The sequence below is a fragment of the Bufo bufo genome, chromosome 7 (genome assembly GCF_905171765.1).
Source record: "Bufo bufo chromosome 7, aBufBuf1.1, whole genome shotgun sequence".
NCBI lineage: Eukaryota > Metazoa > Chordata > Amphibia > Anura > Bufonidae > Bufo > Bufo bufo.
Window position 1 is genome coordinate 73,830,539 of NC_053395.1, and position 9,301 is coordinate 73,839,839.

At 47.2% G+C, this 9,301-nt stretch overlaps 1 long non-coding RNA gene across 1 annotated transcript; it reads left to right on the top strand.

Moving 5' to 3' along the window:
• Positions 1 to 506: 506 nt before the first annotated feature.
• LOC121008940 lies at positions 507 to 1,197 on the top strand. Its single transcript, XR_005780648.1, has 3 exons — positions 507 to 538; positions 899 to 936; positions 1,126 to 1,197. It is a non-coding gene; the product is annotated as an uncharacterized LOC121008940 (long non-coding RNA).
• Positions 1,198 to 9,301: the final 8,104 nt, after the last annotated feature.

Here is a 9,301-nt window from a genome sequence, read left to right on the forward strand (position 1 = left end):
AGCTGGAAGTTATGGATAAACATCCGACTGGCTTGATCCCAAACTAAGGAGCATAAAGGTGACCCCTGGAAAACCCTAAGAGGTCACCCTGACTGCTAAGCTCATACAAAGGTCTCAGAGGTAGACGATTGCATGCCCTCGTACCTAGACTGTGTGACACCTGAAAACCCTATAATAGTGAGGGGACACGACCACCGGCTCCCTGCACTTAATACGGAGGGAGTCAGGGTCACATAGAATCAAGCCAGCAAGTAAACACAATACAAGAAAGGACTTATCTGAACAAGCAGTAACAGAAGTCTCCAGCAGTGATCACTTCAATCCAGGAAGTAATATAAACCGCAAAGTGAGGTAGTATGGGAGGGAATATAAAAGGAGGCAATTAGTGTGAATAGGTGACAGCTGGGAGAAGGAAAGGAGATGACAAAGTGAAACCAAAACAAAGAACATCATGCAAGAGGTACAGAAGAGCGTCTGCCAGACCTTCTCAGAGAGCTGGCGGTGACAGCACCCCTCAATCAGTATTTGGCGGAAACTGGTATATAGCACTCCTCAATCAGTATTTGGCGGAAAAAGATATAAAGCACCCCTGAATCAGGATTTTGCGGAAGAAGGCATATGGCACCCTATATGGCACCCCTCAATCAGCATTTGGCAGAAAGAGGTATATAGCACTCCCCAATCAGTATTTGGCGGAAACAGGTATATGGCACCCCTTAATTATTATTTTGTGTAAGCAGGTGTATCGCAACCCTCAATCAGTATTTACTGGAAGAAGGTATATAGCAATAGCAGCCCTCAATCAGTATTTAATGGAAGAAAGTATATGGCACCCCTCAATCAGTATTTGGTGGAAACAGGTATATAACACCCCTCAATCAGTATTTGGTAAAAACAGGTATATAACACCCCTCAATCAGTATTTGTCAGAAACAGGTATATGGCACCCCTAATCAATAGTTTGTGGAAACAGGTGTATCGCACCCCTCAATCAGTATTTTGTGGAAAAATGTATATGGCACCCCTCAATCAGTATTTGGTGGAAACTGGTATAGAGCACCCCTCATTCAGTATTTGGCATAAACTGGTGTACAGCACCTCTCCATCAGGATTTTGTGAAAGAAGGTATATAGCACCCCTCAATCAGAATTTGGTGGAAACAGGTATATTGCACCCCTCAATCAGTATTTTGTGGAAGCGTTTGGTGTCCCTAACTGTACCTGCTCCAAAATGCAATCTCTCCCTACACTGGCAAAACACATAATGTAAAATGGCTGCTAGATCGGGTTCTGTTATAGGGTTGGGGGTGTGTCCATATGCTGAAACGTTGCAATTGGCTGTCCTGTTCCACCTGATGGATGTGTCATGGGTTAAAGTTCGGTGCTATGCAAAATATGGCGAGCGCGAATATCGCCATATGTTCACATGTTCCGCGAATCACGATTGAGCAAAGTTTGCTGAAAAACGACCGCCGTGCGAACCGCAAGGCCATCTCTACTGAGGATTTGATTAGAGGTCTGATGAATAATAAAAATATTGTTTCTTATTTTTCTCCTCTTAACCTGTTGGGGACATATGACGTACTGGTACGGCATGATGTCCCGGTACTTAAGGACACATGACGTACCGGTACGTCATGTGTTGTTCCGATCACCGGCGCGCGGCGGGCGGTGATCGAAATTGGGTGCCTGCTCAAATCATTGCGCAGGCACCCTGGGACAATGCGCGGGTGGGTCCCGTGACCCACCCATATAGACGATCGCCGCAAACCGCAGGTCAATTCAGACCTGCGGTTTGCGGAGTTTACGGGAGTTGCGCGTGTGGTCGGCGGTGCCATCAGGTCCCCGTGCAGCTGTAATGGGGACCTGATGGTATGGAAGGCAACAGCCTTCCTTAGGCATCGGTGCTGCCTTCCGGTGACGAGCCTATGACATCCAGCCCCCTGGATCTCACAGGCAGGAAGCTGTATAAGTAATACACAATGTATTACTCATACAGCCAATGCATTCCAATACAAAAGTATTGGAATGCATTATAAAGGGCATCAGACCCACAAAAGTTGAAGTCCCAAAGTGGGACAAAAGATAAAGTGAAAAAAAGTTGAAAAAATTAAGTTTTCCCACCAAAAAATTAAAAGTTTCAAGTAAAAAAAACAACGTAATTTCCCCAAATAAAGTAAAAAAAAGTTGATTAGGTATCGCTGCTTGCGTATAGAATGGCTCTATAAACCTATCACATGACCTAACCCCTCAGATGAACACCGTAAAGAATAAAAAATATTAACTGTGCTAAATAAAAAAAGAATTGTCACCTTACATCACAAAAAGTACAACAGCAAGCGATCAAAAAGGCATATGCCCACCAATATAGTACCAATCTAACCGTCACCTCATCCCGCAAAAAATGAGCCCCTACCTAAGACAATTGCACAAAAAATAAAATAAAAATATGGCTCCAAATATGGAGACACTTAAACATTATTTTTTTTGTTTTAAAAAAGCTGTTATTGTGTAAAACTTAGATAAATAAAAAAACAAGTGTACATATTAGGTATCGCCGCATCCGTAATAACCTGCTTTATAAAAATATCACATGACCCAACCCCTCAGATGAACAACGTAAAAAATTAATTAAAACAACGGTGTAAAAAAAGCCATTTTTTGTCACCTTACATCACAAAAAGTGTAATAGCAAGCGATCAAAAAGTCATATGCACCCCAAAATAGTGCGAATCAAACCGTCATCTCATCCCGCAAAAAATGAGACCCTACCTAAGATAGGCTACTTTCACAACTGCGTTCGGGTGTCCGCTCGTGAGCTCCGTTTGAAGGGGCTCACAAGCGGCCCCGAACGCAGCCGTCCAGCCCTAATGCATTCTCAGTGGAGGCGGATCCGCTGAGAATGCATCAGTCTGCCAGCGCTCAGCCACCGCTCCGCTCAGTGAGCGGACACCTGAACGTTCGGGTGTCCGCCTGGCCGTGCGGAGGCAAGCGGATCCGTCCAGACTTACAATGTAAGTCAATGGGGATGGATCCGCTTGAAGATGACACAATATGGCTCAATCTTCAAACGGATCCGCCCCTATTGACTTTCAATGTAAAGTCTGGACGGATCCGTTCAGGCTACTTTCACACTTAGAAATTTTTCTAAGTTATATGCAGACGGATCCGTTCTGAACGGATGCAAACGTCTGCATTATAGGAGCGGATCCGTCAGATGAAACATCAGACGGACCCACTCCGAACGCTAGTGTGAAAGTAGCCTTAATCGCTCAAAAAATGAAAAAAAAAATATGACTCTCAGAATATGGAGACACTAAAACATGATTTTTTTTTTGTTTTAAAAATGATATTATTGTGTAAAACTTACATAAATAAATAAAAAGTATACATATTAGGTATCGCTGCGTCCGTAATAACATGCTCTATAAAAATATCACATGATCTAACCCCTCAGGTGAATACCGTAAAGTAAAAAAATAACTAAAAAAGGTGTAAAAAAGCCATTTTTTGTCACCTTACATCACAAAAAGTGTAATAGCAAGCGATCAAAAAGGCATACCCACCCCAAAATAGTGCCAATCAAACAGTCATCTCACCCCACAAATATAATACCCTACCCAAGATAATCGCCTAAAAAATGAAAAAAGTATGGCTCTCAGACTATGGAAACACTAAAACATGATTTTTTTTTTTGTTTCAAAAATGAAATAATTGTGTAAAACCTACATAAATAAAAAAAGTATACAAATTAGGTATTGCCGCATCCGTAATAACATGCTCTATAAAAATATCACATGACCTAACCCCTCAGATGAATACCGTAAAAAAAACAAAAAAAAAACGGTGTAAAATAAGCCATTTTTGGTCACTTTACATCACAAAAAGTGTAATAGCAAACGATCAAAAAGTCATACGCATCCCAAAATAGTGCCAATAAAATCGTCATTTCATCCCGCAAAAATCATTCCCTACCCAAGATAATCGCCCAAAAATTGAAAAAAACTATGGATATCAGACTATGGAGACACTAAAATCGTTAATTTCTAACGATAATTTGTTTTCCCTTAGTCCTAACAGCAGCACAGATGGGGTTAACTGCCTCTGTGGACTGGTAGGACCGGCAGAATTTTTAATGAGCCCAAGAACCAATAAACGATCTTCAGCTCCCTGAAAGGGAGGAGATCACCCCCGAGCCCACCGTGTTTTTAACAAGCATAATGTATTTAGGGTGGGATATTTGTGTGCTGCTGTTAGGACTAAGGGAAAACAAATTATTGTTAGAAATTAACGATTCCCTTATGTCCTACCAGCAGCACAGATGGGGAGATAGCAAGAAGAATCCCCTAGGGAGGGTCCTCATGCCTGGCAGAACTAAGAACTGTCTGCCCAAAAGCCGAAAACTCTGCCATCCTAGCATCTATCCTATAATGGGAGATGAAGGTTGACTCAGAGCTCCAGGAGGCCGCCTTACAGATCAACTCTAAGGGAAGAAGTCTTCTTTCCGCAACAGAGGTGGAGACAGCCCTAGTAAAATGGGCTCTCACAAACTCCGGAGGATCTAGGGATTGGGAGACGAAAGCCTCCCTAATGGCCTCCTTGATCCAGCGACTAATGGTAGCTTTAGACGCTTTACGGCCTTTAGACTTACCGGCAAACAGGATAAGGAGATTTTCATCTATCCTGAATTCTCTGGATCTATCCACATAGACCTGGAGGCACCTTGAAATATCCAGCAGGTCTCTTGCTGGAGTATCAGAGGAGGAGGCTGAAAACAAAACTGGTAAAGAGATTACCTGGTTGATATTTTGGAAGGTAGGCACCTTAGGCCTGAAGTAGGGTAAAAACTTCAGGAGTACTCTGTCCTGTAGGAAGATAATGTAAGGGTGAATTGCAGAAAAAGCCTGCAATTCAGAGATCCTTTTGGCTGAAGCTACAGCCAGAAGAAAAACCATCTTTAAAGTCAAAAATCAGAATTCCACCTCCTCCAATGGCTCGAAGGGGGGAGATGCTAGCCCCCTGAGCACTACTGAAAGATCCCACTGGGGAATAGGTTTCAGTATAGTAGGCTTTAGTCTTTCAGCTCCCTTCAGGAAGCGTTTGATGAGTGGGTCCCGGATGAGTGGGTCCCGGGAATATGGCTTGTTGAGACAGGCCGAGATGGCACGAATCTGTACCTTCAAGGTAGCTGGAGAAAGACCTCTATCTAATCCATCTTGAAGGAATTGTAGTATCGCAGGAAGGGGGGGATCTGCAGACGCCACCTGTTTGTAATCACACCATGACACGAAGATTCTCATGATCCTGGAGTAGGCCTTCTTTGTAGACTCTGCTCTGGAATGCGACAAAGTTCTCAGGACCGACTCGGAAAGCCCTTCTATATTGGGAAGGGACTGATCAAACTCCAGGCTGTCAGGTTGAACCTGTGCAGATCTGGGCAGAGGTGAGTGTCCCACGATACCAGGGTCTGCTCCGGGGGGGAGTCTCCAGTATTGTCCCCGACTCATCTGAATGAGCTGGGTGAACCAGGATCTCTTGGGCCAGAACGGTATGATGGCTATTACCGAGGCCTGATCCTGACGGATTTTCATCAATACCCTCGGTATCATGGAAAACGGAGGGAAGATGTAAGCCAGCCTGAACCTCCACGGTATCGACAGAGCATCTATCACCAAGGGGTTGTCTTCCCTGTACAGGGAACAGAACCTCAGCACCTTGGCGTTGAACCTGGTTGCCATGAGATCCACCTCTGGCATACCCCATCTGTGAACTAACTGCCTGAAGATCTCCGGATGCAGAGACCACTCCATGGTCGGTAATCCTCGACTTAAGCGGTCCGCTATCATATTGAGGGAGGCTCGAATATGAGTGGCAGATAGATGGGAAAGGTTCGTCTCTGCCCACTGAAGAATTACCCCGATCTCTGACAGAAGGGGCAATGATCTTGTGCCTCCCTGCTTGTTTATATAGAGAACCGCAGTCATATTGTCTGACTGGACTTTCACTGCTCTGCCCCGGATATGAGGGGCGAAGTGAAGGAGGGCTAGCTGGATAGCTCGCATCTCGCGAAGATTGGAAGAGAGACGCCGCTCCAGAGGAGACCAAGATCCCTGTACTGGGGATCCGTCCAGGTGAGCGCCCCAGCCTACAAGGGACGCGTCTGTAGTCAATATGACCCAAGCTGGTTGGGTCATAGACTTCCCTGCTGGTAGCTGAAACCACCATCTGAGGGAATTCCGGGTTTGACCGGACAGGGAGCACAGGGAATCTAGCCCCGCAGGGCTGCCGTTCCATAAGTGTAAAACCTCCGACTGAAGAGGACGGAGGTGCCTTATCGCCCAAGGGACTGCGTCTGCAGCCGCTGACATGAGCCCTAGCATCTTCATGAGAGTCCGGATAGAGACTCGACGAGGGACAAAAAGGACTCTTGCGAGGTCTTGAATCCGCGCTCTCCTTTCTAGAGTCAACCGGAGGGACATCTCCACAGAGTCGACCACAAATCCTAAATAATGGATTGAAGTCGATGGGCTCACATTCGACTTCTGCCAGTTGATAATCCAGCCCAAGCGGAGGAGAAAGGAGATTGCAATCTGAAGATGGTGGGTAAGGATCGGAACTGAAGAGGCTATGAAAAGCCAATCATCCAGATAAGGAATAATGGTCAGTCCTTGAAGTCTCAAAGCTGCCACCACTGACACCACCACCTTGGTGAAGATAAGGGGGGCAGAAGAGATTCCGAAGGGAAGCGCGGCGAACTGAAAGTGCCTGCGAACCCCTAAAATCTGGACCGCGATCCTGAGGAACTTCCGGGAAGCGGAATGGATCGGGATGTGAAGGTACGCATCCTTGAGGTCCAGAGTAGCCATGACGTCTCCATTGTTGAGGATAAGGCTGACTGACCTTATGGTTTCCATCCGAAACCTGGTTTTCCTTATAAATCGATTGAGGAATCTCAAGTCGATGATCATCCGGAGATCTCCCGTCTTCTTGGGAACCAGGAACACTGGAGAATAAATCCCTAGGCCTCTCTCCCCTGCGGGCACCTCCTCCAGGGCTCCCTTGGAGATATAGTCCTGAATATAAGACTCTAGGATCTTTTGTTTGGCAGGCCCGAAGTTTCGCGTGGCGATGAATCTCTCCGGAGGGGGGGAGATGAGATCTACCCGGTAACCGGCAGAAATTATATCCTGAACCCAGGGGTCTGCAATCTGCTGGGCCCAAAAGTTTTTGAAGTGGGGGAGACGGCCCCCCACGGGAATTTGGGGGAGGGGTACGGTAAAATCTAGAGGAGATACTGCAGGGGCAGCAGGGCTTATCCAAGAGCTTTGGGGAGGCCCATAGTTGGGAGGGTTTCGCCTCCCTGGTGGGTTTGCGGGGGCGTCTCGGGAATCCCCCCCCCAATCTCTGCGCCTAGTCTGCTGCCTTGAACGGCCTCCGTCTTTTTTATCCTGCCTGGGGAGACTCTTCCCTTTCTTGTCGGAGAGTCCCTGCATGATTCTGTCCAATTCGGACCCGAACAGCCTATCCGACTCGAAGGGGAGCCCACAAAGATTGAATTTGGACGCGTTGTCCGCGATCAATGCCTTCAGCCAAAGTGGTCTGCGGGCAGCTGAAACTAGAGCCATTGTTTTGGCGGCCAGTTTTAGCTGTATCTGGGTGGAATCGACCAAGAAATCCATAGCCAGATTGGCTGATTTAAAAGCTGCCAAGATGTCGTCTCTGAAAACGCTCTGGTCCACGGAGCGTAGAAAGGAGGCTACTTCAGTGGCCGCAATTGATGTTGATGTGGAGGCAGCAGCCGCCGCGTAACCCCTTCTGAGGGTGCACTCTGCCCTCCGGTCTAGAGGGTCCTGCAGACTAGACCCATCGTCTGCAGGGACCAGAGTGCGCCTGGACAACTTGGCTATTGCCATGTCCACCTTGGGAACGGAACCCCACGATTCCACCAAGGGTTTAGCCATCGGATACATGAGCTTAAACTTCCTGGTAAGGACTGGGCCTTTCTCCACTCTGTACGCATTACAGAGAGGAGGGTCTCATCCGCTCTAAAGACACGCTGTGTCCATCCGGCGGGATCGGAGGATTCCCCCATGTCAACATCTAGGTCCCCCGACCTGATGGACTTCAGCAACTTCAGCGTTTTCTCTGGGGGAAAAAAGCAAGAAGTTAATTCTTCTTCCTCAGAAGAAGACCCCACCGAACAGGGAGTAGGTCTCTCGACCGTTGCAGCCACTTCCATGGGAGTCTGAGAGGATCCTGGTAGCCTCTCATTAAGCAGGCGCACCACTCCCTTAATGGAATCATCCACGTAGGTCTTTGTCCACTGAAACATCTCTTGCATCGTGGGTTCCGTGGATGCCTGTGTGCGGCAACTCTCACACCTTGAGTAAGGGCAGTTGTCGTCTAAAGGTGTGTTACAATCGTAACAGGCCAAATGCTTCCTTTTGGCCCCGGACTTCCGCTGATCAGAATCCTTAGGGGAAGCCATAACTGTAAGAAAAGAACAAACAGGTCATAACACCTACAAACACCAAGTGGAGGTGAAAACGAGACCATATGGGCGCCCACCAGCACTGAAGAAAATAGAGCTGTGAAGAAGAAAAACCAAGGCAAGACAATATATTACTAGAATATATATGAAGCACAGGGAACTCTGGAGCTAGCTTGTGAAAGCGGTGCAACCAGAGCACTGAATGACAGGCTCTGGGCGCTTAAAAAGAACCAGCCCAGAGAGTAATAGAGCCTATACCAGGCTCAGATTGACCCTATATGTCTCCCCAGGCTATCCTGAACCAGGATGTTTATAAGGAGAGCAGAATCGAGCGGTGAGATTTATTTTAAACCCCACCGCATTCGGATACGAAAAACCGGAAGTGACGTAGCGCACCTGGTGCGCGTCACTTCCGGAAGATGGCGGCGCCGCACACCTGCGGCAAGGAGAGGACGGGACACCGTAGAGACGCCGAAATCAAGGCGGAAGAAGAGAGGGGGGCCACCCCTCCCCCGACGGTACCCTGTATTTTGAAAAAATAGCCGCGATAACGCCTAAAATAAAGGCAACAAAGGGGCAATTTCCTAGATTAAGGGGAAAAAAAAGAGCCCCTCAAGCACTCTTCAGCTCCCTGAAGGGGAGTGATACGCCAGTCCACCTGTCCAAAGGACAGAAAAAAACACGGTGGGCTGGGGGGTGATCTCCTCCCTTTCAGGGAGCTGAAGATCGTTTATTGGTTCTTGGGCTCATTAAAAACTCCGCCGGTCCTACCAGTCCACAGGGGCAGTTAACCCCATCTGTGCTGCTGGTA